This window comes from Mastigoproctus giganteus, chromosome 8 (assembly GCF_048544385.1).
Source record: "Mastigoproctus giganteus isolate SK-2022 chromosome 8, ASM4854438v1, whole genome shotgun sequence".
NCBI lineage: Eukaryota > Metazoa > Arthropoda > Arachnida > Uropygi > Thelyphonidae > Mastigoproctus > Mastigoproctus giganteus.
The window spans coordinates 127,191,710-127,210,193 of NC_143582.1; the positions used below are offsets into that span (position 1 = coordinate 127,191,710).

The 18,484-nt window shown below is 36.8% G+C and overlaps 1 pseudogene; it reads left to right on the top strand.

The window, feature by feature from the left end:
* The first annotated feature begins 15,756 nt into the window (after positions 1-15,756).
* On the top strand, positions 15,757-16,671 carry LOC150081814 (KRAB domain-containing protein 2 pseudogene; annotated as a pseudogene).
* The last annotated feature ends 1,813 nt before the right edge of the window (positions 16,672-18,484 follow it).

The window sequence follows — 18,484 nt, forward strand, 5'->3', positions numbered from 1 at the left end:
CCAAAAGAAGTAGAAGGGTACGTTGCTTTCAGCTTGATGAATTTATAGCTGTATTGGGAAGGGGGGGGGGGCAAGTCGCATCGTATTCTTGGAATTTGTGGACGTCATAATGCAGAATATCCTCCTGAAACAGAGGGAAGAGGCAATAACCTTGAAGAGGCTGTATAACCTACTCCCGTACGTTCAAACGACCGCCGAAGAAAGCCGAAGTCTTTTTTTTTTTGCTAGCCCAAATTCTAGTCTGTGCCACGTTTAAATTTATTTACATACGGTTCCCTGTGTCTGCTTCCTCTATATCAAAATCACGTCCGTTTCTGTGGAATTTCCAAAATGAAAACTCATCTGAGGCCGCTGTCCTCCAGGTAGTGGTGACATTTCCTAGCCAGTCTCATGGGGAGCCATGTATTTTTGAATTATATATTATCACGAGTCTGGAAAACTGTTCGCAGGCTCCAGCCAGTGTTTCCGAATTGTCCGATATGCTTTGACTGTCACTGCGCAGTGCTTACTGTGTCGTCGTTGATGATTGACATTACGTGCTCGTGAATATTGTTATACGTACAACCATTTGATAGTAATCTGCCTACTATTATGCTGAAGTTGAGAACAGGCAGATACGCGAACCCTTCCTTGCACAACATTTATATTTATGCATCGTGATTTACGTGCACTGAAATAAACCACGGTCGTCTGTCCAGGTGTTCATTTTATTCTGGTAAGGACCCAATGTCCACTTAACTTGTACAGAGAGAGAGAGAGAGAGAGAGAGAGAGAGAGATGGATGGATGGATGGATGGATGCTGGGACATGCATCCATCCATCCACATTACCAAGTAATGGGGTCATTACTTGATTAAGTAATGCGGATTAAGTAATGTGATTAAGAAAAATGCGGTCATTACTTGATTAAGTAATGACCGCATTTTTCTCTCTAGTTTTTCTTATTTTTTAAAAATCACCTGGAATTTGGGATTAGTTATTTAGAATACCGTTCGTGGTAGTTAAGGTCAGAGGGAATCAGGATATCCTGTCAGTAAGTTGCACGTGTTTCGCGAGCAATACGGGGAAAAAAAAAATCCATTTTCGGAAAGAACACCATTCAATCCTAGCTCTAGTCTAACTCATAGTGAACAAAAAAAAGTCAAGAAATTATAAGAAATTCTTCCACACCAGCAAATCTTTGACTGCCTTATTTCTAAATAACAATTAGTATTAGTAAGACCAAATGATGCAAGGAAACGAACTTTTTTCCATCAATCAAAAAAGAAAATAAATAAATCTCGAATATTCATACTATTCCAGTCCCGCAATGTAACCATCCACTCCACTCTAAACTTAGCCAGACTCTCTGCCTCTGCCACTTTTGGAGGCAAGTTATTCCAGCGTTCGACAACCCGAAGCCCTTGTGTGAACTTAATGAGATCCAGTGTTCTGCTGTTCCTCAATATTTTATATTTGTGCCCTTTCCCGCTTCCTTTCTCTAGCTTCTGAACTCCGCTGAACTTACGTGGTGTTCCGGAGTATCAACAGAAAATTTATTTGTTATTTTTTTTCCTCATGCGTTTTACTCAATTCCTTTAGCTCTTTTTATACCTAACCTATAAAACTTAATTAAGCGTCCTGTAAAGTTATCATCTTAGTAATTACTTGATAAGAAGAAAAGTAAATTTACTTTTCTCTTCAGTTAATCACAGTAGAAGGAAAACAAAACAAAACAAAAAAATATATATACATGTATATTTAATTTAAGAAGAAAAAATTGAAACAGCCTGAATTGTAACGTGCTGCGTACATTAGCAAACTTGTCGGACAATATTTCCAAACGATCCAAGTCTTTTTGAAGCAACATGGAATTATCCATCATTAGTGCACAGTTCTGTAATATTGAATAATATAAGATAACTACCCTTTTACTGTACTATTTTCCAGTAACATTAGCCAGAACAGGTGATAAATGGTAGTTGAACGTCTCTGTTTCCATAGTGAGGCGTCCAGTGCCGGATTTAGGCAGAAGCCAAATAAACTTGGGCTTCGCCAACTGAGGCCCTTCGCTGTTTCCGTTTGTGAGTATAAATTATCCATAATTAAATATTTTGGGCTTCTTTAAATGCTTTCTCTTAGGACCTCATTATGCCTAAATCCAGCCTTGGATACATCGATATTTTCATGTAATTATTCTGAATGACACGATAAAACATAAAAATATTATCTTAAGAAATCACAAACGTAATTTAAAATTTCATAATGATCGCTTAAGATTATATACAATGTCCTGACTAACGTATTCGACATCCCTCCCAATAGAGCGAACGAGATGCGTGCAAAGTAATAGCAGCGATATCGGAAATAAGCAGAATGCGTCATGGCAAGGTGTTTTACGGTGTTAAAGAGGCTAAATCGTCGGGTGCCGTATTAAATAGTTGAGTGTGGATTGTGCCCACAATGAAGTTGGGAGAAGGCAGTGCAGGGCTGTTTCTCGTGGTTTGGACTTGGACGATTGGTAGCTCCAACATTCAGTGCTGATTCACTGATACCTTTGGACACTTCGGTGGGTCCCACACACTCTGACAGTTCTATGGAAATGGACCACTCCATGTTATAGCACGATTATGCCACACCCGTTTAGCGATCAGTGTGAAAACTTCTTTCAGGAAACCGAAGTCCAACAACTCACTTGGCCAGCCCAGAGTCCATACCTGAAGTCGATCTAACACTTCTAGGATGAACTCGAATGCTGGCTCAGGGCGCGTCTAATAAACTACTTTCTACAGCTGAAGTGGCCCCCTCATTGAAGAATCAATGGACAAAAATTCCTGCTGACTGCTGCTATAGGGTTCTAAAGATTTTAACGACGGATCAGTGCTATCACTGGGGGTTAAAGATGTGGGCATACATCTTATTAATTTGTTCATTAAAACCAGTGTTTTTCCAAACTGGATGGTATATGAATACTTTTGGTAGTATAAAGTATCCCCCGCCGTCCAATTAACCTTTCATGACTCAGTTCGGACGTCGTTGCTGCTCACACCACATGGAAAAGTCTCGTTCTCGAGCAGGAGTTGCATATGTTCTCTCTCTCTCTCTCTCTCTCTCTCTCTCTCTCTCTCTCTCTCTCTCTCTCTTAAAAAACGGATTTTCGTCCCATAAAACAGACAAATCGACTGTAAAATTCACATAATAAATAATAAATATTCATTTATTGCAAATTCAGCAAGCCCATCACAGCACATAGCTAGGGGCAGATAATAATACAAAGGAAAAAACATAAAATAATGGAATATATGTACGTAGCACGAATATATGTACGTAGCAGACTTCATATAGGCACTGATAATGACTAGGAATTATAGTTATGAATTAAAAAAGAATTTGCCGAACAATACATTTGGCTTTCAGTTGAAATTACTGGGTTGGATTATTTTTCTTCATTTTATCGGAGATCTGACTCTTGTAGGCTTCAGAGTAGTTGATTAACCTGTTGCAGTCATGTTGTGATGATTTATGAGGTGAAGGGATGCATTGGGGAACATTCTGTCCATTTGTTTGAGCCTGGAGAGGTTGGATTTGAATTGCTGGTTTCTTTAAATTTCCCTGTTGGGGGCAGCTATTATAATGGCTAAGTTTGGTGAATCGCATGCAGAAGTGATTAACTTTGCAAGAAGCATGATTCCAGACTCGTTGATCATCTGTTGCAGAGGCTTTTGTTTTTAAATTTTTATAAAGCTGTCGCCTGGATATTGTATGGGGAATTACTATTGAGCCATCAAAGAACCCAATATTCTAGGGCAACGAATTTCTTGACGGTTACTTGAGGAGCACCGGACCAGATTTCGGAAGCATAGGACAGAATGGGAAAGATGCATCTTTGAACATGGTTTATGACTGTTTTTCTGTCTTGAAGCGCTGCTGTTTCTTGTTTGATTAACCATTTTTCTTTTTGAATTTTTTGAGCAACATATAAATACTTTCCAAACACAACTCCTCTGATTCTATCCTATAGCCATCATGTTGTACAGACAGAAATTTATTTATTATGTCTGCTGACGCCTCATGGCCTTAGTTGCGTATGCGCAGACGCTAAAAACGCAACGCAATTATCCATCGTATTTAAGTACTACTTAATTCGGAGCTAATTTTAACTGCATTAATAAACCGAAAAATCATCTTCCGGAGTGTAAGGTTTTATCGGCATGTATTTATTAAGGTTATAAAATTATAATATGAAAGTGCGCGCCCTTCAATGCTTATGAGTGCGAATCGCGTCTCACTCGAATCTCTTCTTATCATGCTTCATTCTACATTAGCAAAGGTCAGGTGTACTTCGCTGTGATATTTTTGTCTAGAATTGAAGGTGGCCAACTATTTCAGGGTGCTCTCAAGTTCATTATGCTGATGGAATTTGAGCACGTGCCGGCTCTCTCTCTCTCTCTCTCTCTCTCTCTCTCTCTCTCTCTCTCTCTCTCTCTCTCTCTCTCTCTCTCTCGTGTCATCCATGCTCGTTAATAGAAGTACTTGGCGGTTGTCCAATCTTTCCACTACCCGAATTATTCCAGACATACAAGTAATATTGAGGATATCCTAACCTAAAATAGTTTTGATCAGTAGAACTGCAACACCCAGCTGTTTCTGCTGCTGCTGCTGCCACTGCATAGCATCAGTGATGACGAGTGTAAGATACCGTCTGCATCGCATTGCCGCCAGTCGGAGCATCTCTCGAAATAGACCATACAAAAATACACTAACAATATGGTGATAAGTGTTATTATTCGATTTATCATAGAAACTGTTCCATGTGCAGGCGCAACATTCTTCAATAAACATTTTGTGTCTAGTACTCGAGCAGACCATAAAAGTAGGCTTAGAATTGATAACTGTGGTATTCTGCCTCCCACTCTTCAACTAAAGATTCTGATTAAGTGTTTCTGTAGCACTGATTAACCCTTCTTTCAATGCCTTCAGAGAGAGAGAGAGAGAGAGAGAGAGAGAGAGAGAGAGAGAGAGAGAGAGAGAGAGAGAACATGGCAATTCCTAACAAAGGTTTATAGGATTTGAAGTGACGACCTGGCGCTAATAATCATATCCACTCTTATACATAAAATCAACGTCTAATTTAAAGTGAACTGCCTTTCCATTAAGGTACTTTGCAATAGTCGATTACTGTCTAACAGTTTTCCAATCTCCACTCTGCGTAATATCGTTCTACAGTAACTTTTGCTTGTAAGAGTATGTCACTTAGTAAATAGTTTCTCAGTTCATACCTTAATAACACAACAAGCCTTTGTTTTCGATCAAATATAGCACACCCACTCTGGAGCTGACAGCATTTCACAAAAGGATTTCTACTCGATCATCGCCTTCTTGATCACTGAGCTTCGCATCTACTTTTCTTTCGCTATAAACTTAGTTGATCCGTAAAGCCCCTTATTCTTCCTCTTAGGCAAAGTGCATGTATTAGTGTCGTTATCAGAAGGCAGCTGCGAAATACAGTAATCTGAAAGTCGGACCTGTTATGATTAATGTTCTATGCATGGTATTTTCCTACACGATCAGTCGCTAATATTTCTCAAAGTAAGGCACGATGGGGTTCTATCTAAAAACGTGATCCCTTTCGATTTGTGTAAGCTGCTGCAGGCTGTCTACTCATCTATTGATTGCCGTGTTTCAAACATAGCCGCTATCTTAAGAGAATACTTTTTTAGAAGGGTGGGGAGCAGTAGTTTACCTCATTCCATCACCCTGGTTTCCTGGTCTATTAACAAAGGGTTATCTTTAATAGAGAACTTCGCTATTAATTCAGCTGTCATCTGTTCCGCCTCACAAATCACATTATGGGAAAATTAATAATTGATTTTTCCCTCCTGTATTATGGTGATAACGGAATTATACGCAACTTTTGCTGAGCTCGTAAAAAATGAACATTAAACACCGTCTCGTGTGGATCCGGTATTGAAGAAGCTGCCGACAGCTTCGCTAAGCTGTTTCCTTTAATGGACGTTTACACGCTGTTGCTTCTGTTGTCCAAATCTTTTCACCGCCCTCAAGGGATAGAAACGCTTTGACTAAGCAGGTATCCTCGTGTGTGTTTCTATGACTAGAAACAGAGAAGGTTATCGGGTATAACCTGGATGTTTTGATATCATTGATAACCCAAAATTAACTTAATATTGGATTTAAAATGATGCTTAAAAATTATCGGCATAAATATAATAAGGGAATATGAGTGCATTGAGCATCATTTTTCTCTCATTTGTGTCAGTTCATATCCTGCCTGGCCATTTATTCTGCTTGGAGAAACAGCTTGTTAATACGTAGCAATTTGAATAAAAGAGTGCGCAAGTTATTGTTATCTGAATACTGATGAAATGTCACTTAAAACAATTACTGAAAAGTAAGGAATAGATTTTGTTCTCACCTGTTTTCTTTCTCTCTACTCCGTAAACTGTTGCACCTTTTTTTCTTATACATTAATTTCATATAATTCATCATTTTGAAAAATCGTACTTTATCTTCAAAACATTTGCTTGCACTAGGTATTTTAAGAAAATAAAGAAGTTAATTTTGAGCGATGGAACATTCGTTTCACAATCGTTAATAATTATTTAATAACATGTGTTGACAAAAACTTTAATAAGATAGCTTAAAAAAATCTAACTTTAAATCGTTTTAAATGGACAGGCAGTAAAGTTATATGATGAACATTATTGATGTCAGTGGCCGAGAATTAGTAGTTTAGTAGGAAACTGTTACACAAATATTACCTGCTTTAAATGAATCTATAACAAATTTATCATAAACTGTTTAAATTGTTTTTCTTGATGGTGGGTTTTTAACAAATTCAAACAAATTGCACGTCAAACATCCATTGAAATTATAGATACCATTTCGCATGTGTTTTAACAACTAGCCGCATCTTTATCAAGAAAATATAACTAATCAAAGACGAATAATTTTAACTTCAACTATAAATACGTTCTTAAATATTTTTGATGAAACTGTGGGCGCATCTTTTTGAGACACGCTGTATATTTTTTACTTTTATACTCTGTTATTTCATGGTTCTGTGTTCGCAGTAAAACACCTGCCCGCTATACAGTATAAATGTATATAGTGCATAGTAAATATTTAATTTTATTTATTTATAAAATTGTTTTAAGAGTTTGAAAATTTGCATGCTAATCGTTCTGTTGGATCCTTTTACCCTACCAAGAACGAATATAGGTAATTAAATAGGTAATTTAAAAAGAAAAGAAAAGCTTTCATCCCCACCAAACAGATCGAAGCGCCTGTGCTATGAGGCAAATAACACAAGTGAAGGTGGCATTGTTCTTATGCTGCCTCAGACTGCCTATTCTAAATAATCTATTTAACAGAAGCAGTATAAAATAAGAGATGGAAAGATGTAAGGTTTTAAATTAGCTGACTATGGCTAATTAGTGAAAAGCAGTTAATGAATATTAAAAAAAATGAGGATTTCTCAAACGAACTCTTAGATAACTAAATTGAATTCAGCGTTGATTTATTGAAAATTATCAAAATCTCTGCCGCTTTTCCTTCTTTATCACATATTATAGCTGCCCCATAAAACTCACTGCGTTTATGTACAGATTTACCCCCATTTTTTTCTACGGTAATATGCATAATTTTTAATATCTTATAAATTTATTCAGTGAAGTATACATAAAGAAACTTCTATATCGGGAAAACATTTTCCCAATCTTCTGCTTCTTCCTCCTTGCAATTTATTTCCTGACTATTTTGAGAGCCACTGTTTTTCACCCTATGCATATTTTTTCCCTTTAACTAAGTGGGTTACGTGATCTTGCTCTTTGTTTTTTTTCTATCCATATTTATCCTGTGACCTTTCTAAATCATTAATTCTCTCTCTTCTTTCTTCTCATTACATGCTGAACCCATCTTAAATCGCCGTTCCTCGCTTTTTCAATGGCATTCTTCATTGTTTTCTTGCAATCACCATTTCTAAGAGGTTGGGCACATCCACTCTAGAGTCTTATTTCATCATTTATGTGTTTCGTACCTGTTTGTAGTTTCTTTTAATTAACTAAGATTGAGGGCCATGAAGAGCTTCACGAAGGGTGAATGCATGCGTTTTAAACTTTGACTAAAAAATAAGTCGTTAACTTATTTTTTTCCAATTTAAGGACTAAATATATAAAATTGCTTTGTGGAACTTCAGCGTTATCAGATCACCACTAAGCGTACTTTATGTTTCGGTAAGTTGTTAAGTTCTTCCCTTAGTCAAAAAAAGGGTAGTCTTCATCTAACTTTACCATTTCATTTCAACACTCTTCTTTTAGTACGATTGGTGCTTCTATTAGGCGGATGACCTTATAGTATGAAAACTTAACAGTTATGAAGAGCTGCTAGCTGATTAAAAATAGATCTGGGTTTAAATGTAAACGAAAGAGAGAAATTTTCTTCCTATCCTGTCGCCAACGGGATTTAAACCCAGAAGTCTCCAAACGAGCGACAAGCGTCGAATTCACCTCACCGACGTAGAGGACTCTTTCTTCGTATTCTACATCCTGTTAAGTGCAAAGTTCATTTTAACAAGTTATTTTTTAAATAACACTACCAAACAAGAACTGTATTCCATCCTTTACTTTAAGTCATGTATTTTTAAGCGAGTTAGACTTTGACGCGACGATTTGTTCTGTCGGGCTTTCGAAACGTTAAGAAAAAAAACCTTTTTTGTGCTTTACATTTTTTTTTTTTTTTTGCGTGTGTTCATGTCTAGTAACGGAACTACCAGTTTCTACTTCTGGGTGAAACTAGGGCATAAAGATCGCCCAGAGATTTGACCTTCCACCGAACTTTAGAAAACTGATAAATGTGGCTTAGCTGTCGTGACGTTGCATATCTAGGGGATCTCAGTTGAACCATTGGCTGCCAATTTTCTAAGGCTTCCTCTGGCCGGCGTTGGGAACATCATTCAAGAAGACAATCAATAGGGAAGACTACTGAAGCATATAGCGAGGAGTGCGGCAAACTGCATAAATTTTTATTTGCAAGACGCCCTTGGGAAAGTCTGAGAAGAAACTAAAATAAAATTTAAAAAAATAAACACGAAATAATCCAAACTTTATTTGTAAAAACAATAAACCTAAAGTATTAGTCCTTTAAATTGTTTGGTTTAAAATAGTAATTCAAATTAGTTTTCTGATTTTTTAAAAGATTCTGTTTCCATTGTTACGTAATGTACACTAGATTTACTTCGTGTAAATTTTACCGTATTCTGTAATTTTTAATGTTCAATAATGTTTTATGCTTTCTTTCTTTATAACAAGAACATTTTGGCTATTTTAGGGTTGAACGTTTGGTTAATAAAACTGATAATCAGATTTTTGTTATTGGGTTTTAGGAGCATCAGCGACTACATCCATATTGCTCTGTGTATATTGTCTGTAAATTGCTTGTGTTCTGAGATCGATTTTCTGTTTGTTGGATGAAAACCCCCCGGTTTCTTAGAGAAAAACCATGCTACCCTCGCCTGAGACCGACTAACTCAGCCACGTTGTGAAAAAGGCCTATGAAAATTCCTCCCGTCATCGACGCTATTCGAACTCATGTCTTTTCCACTGGGTGTGGGGAGAACGGCGATTCTACCAACTGTGCTGTACGAAGGCAAAATTGATAATAGTAATAAAAGTTAGAGTATACATTTAAATTTACACTGCTATATCCTATTGTTTATATCACAAAGACATACAGTTCATTCCCCTTAAAATTGTGCCGTCGATGTTGCGTTATTCTTTTCTTTTAATTGCTGTTTTCTTGTGCGTTCCATTCAAACGACGTTGATGATGGTGATCGGCCTTCTTTTTGACGTTGATTTTTTCGGCAGCCTTTCAACCAGCTCACTTCTCATTGGACCCGAAGTTGCTCTTGTCTTGCCAACCAATGTGCATTTCTTTTACTTGATAAACATCATCTTATCTGTAAATGTCCCCTTGTATTCATAATAATTAGAATATAACGGAAAATAAGTAACAAAATACAGAGTGGGACAAAAATTAGGCTGAAGAATGATTTAATTGATTTTAAAATTAAATACGTTGCACACAAAAGAAAAATACCATTAACTGCTTAGGATATGTCTTTATTGCACAGGTTATACTAAGCATGGCTAGAATGCTCCAGGAATGACTTTATAACTAAACCAAATAACATTGAATTTGCCCATTATTTTCTTTTGCCCTCGGAATCTCTTCTCCATTATCTGCCGTCATGATTGGAAGCATTTTTGGAAATCGATTACTTATCTCGATTTTTGTGCTATTGACGTACGTTGCTGGACTTCCTCCTCCGAAGACGCAAAAAAAGAAAGTGTACATTTCAGCGAACTTTTGAAACTTGAGAATAGAAATCAGATGGAGCCAAATCGGAGTGTAAGGAGGATATCTCATCTGCAGGAACCGTGTTTTTCTCTGAAACATTCCTTCATCGATAATGCAATATGAGGTGCATTGTTGGTGAGGCAATTTCTGACATGAAAACGTCGTCCATTTCTTATAAAAAAAAAAAAAAAAGGTGAAGCAGTTGGTAGATAGAGCATACCATTTGTAGCTGTTTGTTTTTCCTAAATAACGTGAAGATTTTCTTTGGCCAGTAGACGATAATTGTATTTGTTGATGGGTCCAATCAAGTTAAAACAAGCTTCACCGGACATGAATGTTGTGTTAAGCCTCTTAATTTGTTCTCATAATCTGTAGGCTTTAAGACGTGAACAAGTTGGAGTTTATGGAAAGAAACTACATATTATTGTAAATTCTAATGTCAGATTCACCCGGCAGTTTTATGATTAGCATTTATCTCTGCTGCGCTGACAGTTTACTTGGGGTTTATATAGTATTGTTACACTTGCAATGTTCAATTTTTCGGTGCATTCCTCTTGCACTTCATGTTATGCGGAATATATCTTATATTCGCAATATAGTCTAACATTGAAGGCATTTTTAACATTGCAATTCTCCCTTAAATTCGCGTTGACTAGAGCCAAAAAAAGTCAGGATTTGCAACAGGTCGAATCAGGGTTTTAATAAGGAAACTAAGCTGGCTTTCATCAGGAAGCGGCGCCTCCGTAGCCAGGTGGCCAGGAGCAGCAGTGCGTAGCACACGCTTCTTGATTAGACCAGGGTTCGAGCCCGTGACCACCAAATATGAAGGGTGCGGAAAGGTCAGGTAATGACCACCGCATAACCCCGGAGCAATATGGCCTTAGTTGCTAATGCTCCTAAAAACCAAATAACATAAATAACATCATCAGGAAGCAGAAGGCCTACAGAAAATGACAGAAATCTCTAATTTCCGTCAGACCTTAGCATCTATAAGAAAGAAAGAAGAAAGAACATGTTTCTTGAAAAAGAAAAGGCAGGTCCACAACCAAGTTGTTCTAGATTGAATGGGATTGAAGGATTCTTTCTCACCATTCATATCATTCCGTAGGTAGATTTACTTGATCCAGAATATTTTCTCACATGAGGGCTGGTTACCTAGGCCACAGATGGATGATACTGAAACATCTAGAGAGAACATTATTGATGCCATAAACAAATTACCAAACAAAACTACTGTGGGTCCAGATGGTTTCCCACTTTTCATAATTAAAATATGCAGCACATACATAGTAGACCTTCTCATTTACTTCTTCAAACAAATTCTACAATCTGGAATCGTTCCATCAATTTGGAGATTATATCACGTCAAGCCTATTCCAAAGATTAAGAAGCCAAAATCTCTTAAAGACCTGTGACCAATCTCCATCAGCTGTTCTCTACTCAAAATATTTGAAAAAGTGATTGAGCCAGCAATTTCCCAGCACTACTTTGGGCACAGGTCCGTGTATCTACATACCGTTATACAAAAGTTCAACAACTACGGATCTTTTAGATACCCTCTTCAGAATACAACAGACCCTCAACAGAAAATCCCAGATTGAAAATATCGTCCAGAACATTAAATCAGCATATGACTGAATATATTTACCAACTCTTTTTACTACACTGAAACACTACTTCAGCTTGTTAGATACCATACTACAAAATTTTAAGACATCTGTTTATTTCCCATAACAACTTCCAGCCCTCGTGGGTAGCACAGTTGGTAGGATCGCTGTCCACCCCACACCGAGTGGAAAAGACCAGAGTTCGAAACCCGTCGATGACGGGAGGTATTTTTATGGGTCTTTTTCACAACGTTGTTGAGTTAGTTGGTCTCAGGCGAGGGAAGCATGGTGTTTTCTCTCGGAAACTCGGATTTTTCCTCCAGCAAACAGAAAATCGACCTCAGAACACACGCAATTTACAGACAATATGCGCGGAGAAACATGATCTTAGTTGCCGATGCTCCTAAAAAAACCTAACAATAACAACAACTTCCAGGTACCCTTCGACGTCATAAGAGGGCAGGGGAGTGTACTTTCAGGTATCCTTTTTTTCTGCAGTTTTGGAGCTTTTCTTAGCTTATAATTCAAATTTTGTTACCTATGCCGAGGACCTGAATTTCTACCTGAGTTAAAATAATCCTCATCAGAACCATGATATAAACACCCATGCTTCTAGGCAGATACTGAGACTAGAAAAATGTCTTGAAACAATTGGACTGCATCTGAACCCTTAAAAATCAGCTGAAATACCGATTACAAAAAAAAAAGTTAAAAAGTTAAAAACGATATCTAAATCTTTGTAGGGGTGAACGGGTGCAAAGGGTGTTGCTCCACACAGACCTAGGCTTCACCAAGGATGAAGGGCTCGCTTTTACATTATTAGAAAGAAGGCGTACGCAGGACTATGGGCTGTACAACAAGGGCTCGTGGGTGTGCATAATCCACAGCTGCTTTGTCAGTACATCCTGAAGTGTATTACACCTATACCATTCTACGCTTCTGAAATTTGGTCCTCTGCTCCTGCCTCCTACCTAAACAAGTACTCCAGTTTGGAATATTGGTTGCTAAGATGAATGAACAGGGTGGTGGGCAACTCTCTTGCTATTTCCTGATCCATCCTCCAAGCATCTGATGACTGCAAAAAAATGCCCTCACGTTATCACTGCTTATAACGGGGCAAATAGATGCCCCAACTGTTTCATCATTAATCTTCTGTGCAGAGAAGGCAAGAAGAGATCATCCCGATTCTTGCTTCCCTCTTCGGCTAACTCTGACAAATCTTAATTCTGTGAGGGACCTGTTTCCTGCCAATAGCCTTGAGATCTTCAACAAATTAGGCATCCATCGAGATAAGTTATGTGAAGATAAGCTCTACAGAAAGAAAACCCTAGAGAACCGTTATCACCTGATGAATCTGTAATAGATACTTGCACGTGACTAATAATGCCATACTACAAATAATTTTGTTTAACTTCAGACTATATATATAATTTTCACACTTTGTATATTATTTCAACTTTTTATTTATAAGTAAAATTCTGTAAATATCCCGGGTTTAGCCGACATGTTCTCTACTTGTAATCCTTTGTACAAGTGATACCTCTTACCTTAGTCTGTAAATAGCACACCTTCCTGGCACATAGCCTTCCCGGGGTCGTCTGCGTTTTTGTGGAAAAATGAACTAATAATAATTATTATTATTATCTTCATCATCATTATTATTGTTGTTGTTATGTTATTTCTCCTTGATGGCGATCTCCACCCCGTGATGGGTACTGTACCGTACGAAGTGCAGAGGGTGGTTGTTATGTCTGGTATTGGTCGAGGAACTCTAGCTGTCCTACAGGTGTTCAGGATCGCGGCTTTCTGGAGTTCCATATAAGTGTTCTCAGGGAGACCTATTGCTGCCAGGCTGTTATGTAGGGTCTTCGGCACCGTATCGGTGGTTGACACAATGATCGGGACAGTCGTTACTTGTTGTCTATTCCACATCTCTTTGATCTCCTGTTTTAGGTCCGTGTACTTTCTGATATTTTCCTCGTAAGTTTTCTGGAGGTTGCCAGTGTTTGGCACCGTATCGGTGGTTGACACAATGATCGGGACAGTCGTTACTTGTTGTCTATTCCACATCTCTTTGATCTCCTGTTTTAGGTCCGTGTACTTTCTGATATTTTCCTCGTAAGTTTTCTGGAGGTTGCCAGTGTTTGGCACCGCTATGTCAATCAGATAGGTAGCCTTTTCCTTCTTGTCGACAAGGGTTATGTCCTGTTTATTGTACGCGATTGTCTTGTCCGTTATATGGCACGGTTCCAGTACAGCTTGTGGGTTGAGGTTCCTACTTGTAATGATGTGTTGGATCGTTTCTGAGGCCAAGTGGTATCGTCGACATGTGTCATCTGACACTCCGTGCTCCTTTGCGATGTATGTTTTATAGTTCCTAGTGTTGACTACCTGGTCTTGGATGGCGAGCATGAATCCTTCGGTCTCGGAGAGAAGCCTTCTGTTCGTGAGCCATGCATTGGAAGCCATTTTATCAATGTCGTGTAGTGCTTATTATTATTATTATTTTTTTGTTATTACAATGTAATGGAATAGAGCTTGAAACAAAACTTCAGAAATTTAGTCCTTTTCCTGCAAATCTCAGGTAGCCACGGTAATTAAATTTCTAGTTAACAGCCGTCAGTCTGAAACAAAGAACAAAAGAAGTGGAGTTAATATCTCAAACGTTATCTGTACTTCAAGTTTTAGCGTGCAATTTCAAATATGTTAGGAAGATAAATCCAGAAATCAGTCCAATTATTGGAAAGTCAGTCTTTTTAACTTATACTTGTCATCATTATATTAAGAGATAAAAATAACTCAATTTGCTTTAACTAAAATTTTATATATGAAGACTTTATCTAAAGTGTATACACTGTCTGTGTGTACGTTATATAGTGTATATGTATATATGTTACGGTAAATTTGATTAATCCGGTGATTATGAATAATTACCGGTTAATATGTATAATCGCCAATAATATTGGAGAATTTAATTAATATATAGCAATTTATTAAATATACCGGTAATTTTACATATTCTCCAGCGCTCGCTGGTGTATTTGATAAATAGGACAGAGAAATCATATGAATGAAATGAAGGGAAGTGCTTCTGCGCACTGCCGCTTCTAAAACCTCTAATATACCGCCATTTAGTTAGTGCAACGCTGTTGGGCTGAACGAGAACGACCACTGTGTCTACATTTCTACCGTTTAGTGCAACATACAACAACACATCAGCATTTAGTTAGTGCAGCGTTGTTGGGTTGAACTAGAACGACCACTGAGTCTGCATTATTACCGTTTAATGCAACATTATACTTAAAGATAAAGTTAAACGTATTTAGTTTATGTCCATAGGTAAGTTTTCTTTGAAAAACAATTAGAAATGAACATGTAATGAAAATTTTTGTAGTTTGCCAAAGTGTAACGGTTATGGATACCATTGAAAGAATGAAAGAAAGTTTTACTGCAAATTTAACGAAAGTAATAGAAACAAAATGCAGTAACAAAGGTTTTATAACGAAAGAAAAATATATACTGCTGATAAATGACATTTTTGCACTAAAATTGAAAACCATAGGGAAAACTCCAGCAGATTACCAAAGACTCAAGCGCTATGATATAATTAAAGTAGGTGATTGTAATTAATTGACCCTGTTCAAGAAAATAGCCAAAGCATAAAATATTATGTCTGCACTGAGGAAATTTTTGATACAATACATAATATTCATATAGCTATCGGCCATGGGGGAAGAAATCGGATGATGAACGAAATTCAAAAAAAGTATAAAAATATAACCGCTGAGTCTGTAATGGTATATTTAAACTTATGTGAGCCTTGTCTGAAGAAAAGTAAAGTTCCTAAAAAAGGCTTAGTGGTTAAGCCAATGGTGTTTAACGAAATGAATAGTAGGTGTCAGGTAGACCTGATTGACATGCAAAGTCAGCAAGACAAGGGATACAAATTTATTCTTGTATATCAAGACCACCTAACAAAATTTGTACAGTTGCGTCCCTTAAAAAGCAAACGTGCTGAAGAAGTTGCTTATGTTTTATTGGATATATTTACTATTTTTGGATCTCCTTCTATCCTTCAAAGCGATAACGGTCGCGAATTCGCGAATAAAGTTATCGAAGAATTATGTTCTTTTTGGGAAGAACTCAAAATCGTACATGGTAAACCTCGGCACAGCCAGAGTCAAGGTTCTGTCGAACGTGCAAACCAGGACATAGAGAATATATTGAGTACGTGGCTAGAAACTAATGAAACACGCAACTGGAGTGAAGGATTACGATTTGTTCAATTAATGAAAAATAGAGCATATCACCAAGGAATTAAATGCAGTCCCTATGAAGCTATGTTTGGTTCTTCCATTAAAATTGGCCTCAGAACCTCATGGCTTCCCAAAGAAGTTGTTGTTAATTTAAAAGAAGAGGAAGAACTAGAAAACATAATGAAGCAATTTAAAAATGATCATATGATCGAGACTGAATCAAATATTTATGATTCTGGAGAGATTGCAGGAGACACTAGCATAAAGAGTATTGAAATTGAAAATGACAGTATAATGGAGAGAATATGGAGAACGTTGAAGAGAATATGGAGAAAGTTAAGGAGAATGTGGAGAACGTTGAGGAGAATATGGAGAATATTAAAGAGAATAACAAAGACTTGGATAATATTGTTGCGAATAGGAAAGCACAAATATATAGAAAACGTAAAATAGTAAAAGAAAATCTTAAAATACAAGCTAAAAAAATGATAAACGTGTCTAACAAAAAGTTTCCTACTGGAAAAGTAGGTGATACGGTACGTATAAGAATTCCTGATGTTGACAGAGCCAGAAGCGACCCAAGAAATTGCTTGGCAGTTATTATGGATATTGACAATAGTGGACTATATAAATTGAGTACAAAGAAAGGGAAATTGGCCAACTTTTATACCAGAAATGAGTTTTCTATATTCCATGAAAAATGTATAAGTGTCGCGGAAGTTCCAGACTCAGAATTATCTTTGCGGAAGTGTGTTAAGAAGTTTTCCATATTTGATGGTCAAGGTTACAAAAAATGTAATTGTAAAGGAAAATGCAACAGTAATAAATGTAGTTGTAGAAATAGTAACAAACTGTGCAATTCAAAATGTCATCATAGTTTATCTTGTAATAATAAATAACATTAAACTTTGATTTTTTTTTTTTTTTTTGTATTCTGTTGCCATCTAATTTCAATTAATCAATATTACCAGTAAGCATTGGAGATTATTCATAATATCCGGTATGTTTGATAAATTAAGCATATTCTCCAATATTATTGGGAATTATACATAATAGCCGGTCATTATGTATACTTTCCGATTTTTCATATTGCCCGTAACATATACACAGTATAATGCCAATTATCCGAGGCTTGGTTTTCTGCGTAGTTGAATTAACCGTAATTAGAGATATGTTTATTTTATTATTTTTAATTTTTAATAGCATAATTAATTACAGACTTTCTAACAAATTTAATTTTGGAAAAATATTTAGTTCTATTTTTATTTGTTTTGGAATGGGATCGTGTTTACATGATATTTTTATATGAAACATATACCTGTTCGTAGATTTCGCTGGAGAAACCGAGAATTTTTTCCCCTACTGTTTGTTTCAGTAAATGACTTACACAGTAGGCATTCTTGTTTGATAGGTCTCACGCTTCATACAACTAAAAGTCATGTTAACTGAAATTTCTCCGTGATATTTTTATCGTCTCTTGATTTGGAATTTATGGTATGCATTTTGGTTGGTTGAAATTAAAAAAAAAAAAAAAAAAAACATGTAACCGTAAGCATACTGTACAATACAAAAATCTCTAAGATTCATTTTAATAATACTCTTAAAATAAACGCTAAATATTAAGTCAAAAACATTATTGCCAATGATTTCTTTGCTAATTCATGAAGTGTTTCCTTTCAATTAAGAACGTGACGCAGCTGATTTTTAAAAGCGTTAGCCCTTAGGTAGTGTTCTTTACACTAAATATGTATTTACAATTTAAAAAATATTTAAATTTGAAATCAGGTACATAACACGGTGAATTTAAACCACAATGGATATAAAGTATTTCATTACACTAAGTAATAGAATAATTTGAATACGAATTTGTGCTCACTTTAATTAGTGTTTATAACTGGCAGTTCCCCGTTATGTGATTTGTTGTACGTTAATTAATTACTATTTGCTTCAACGAAGTCTGTTTTCAGTACATAAAACTTAGAGATTAAGTCACTCCCACTGCAACGAAACCATCCCTGCGAATGCTAAGTTGCGTAATATTGAGCGAGGCTGTACAATACCCGTGATGTGTAAATTAGAGAGGATTTGCAACCTAGCTAACTAGCTACTTTGTGCATTAAGAGTGATCACAATCCACTGCCGTCGGTATTTCGCTGAGTAATGTTCGCAGCTGTGTCATCCCCTTACCTCCCCCTTCCACCAGGAAGGGACAATGCTCAAGTTAGCTGGCTTCGCTTCTGGTAGTCTTGTCGAAGTTGACCTGACA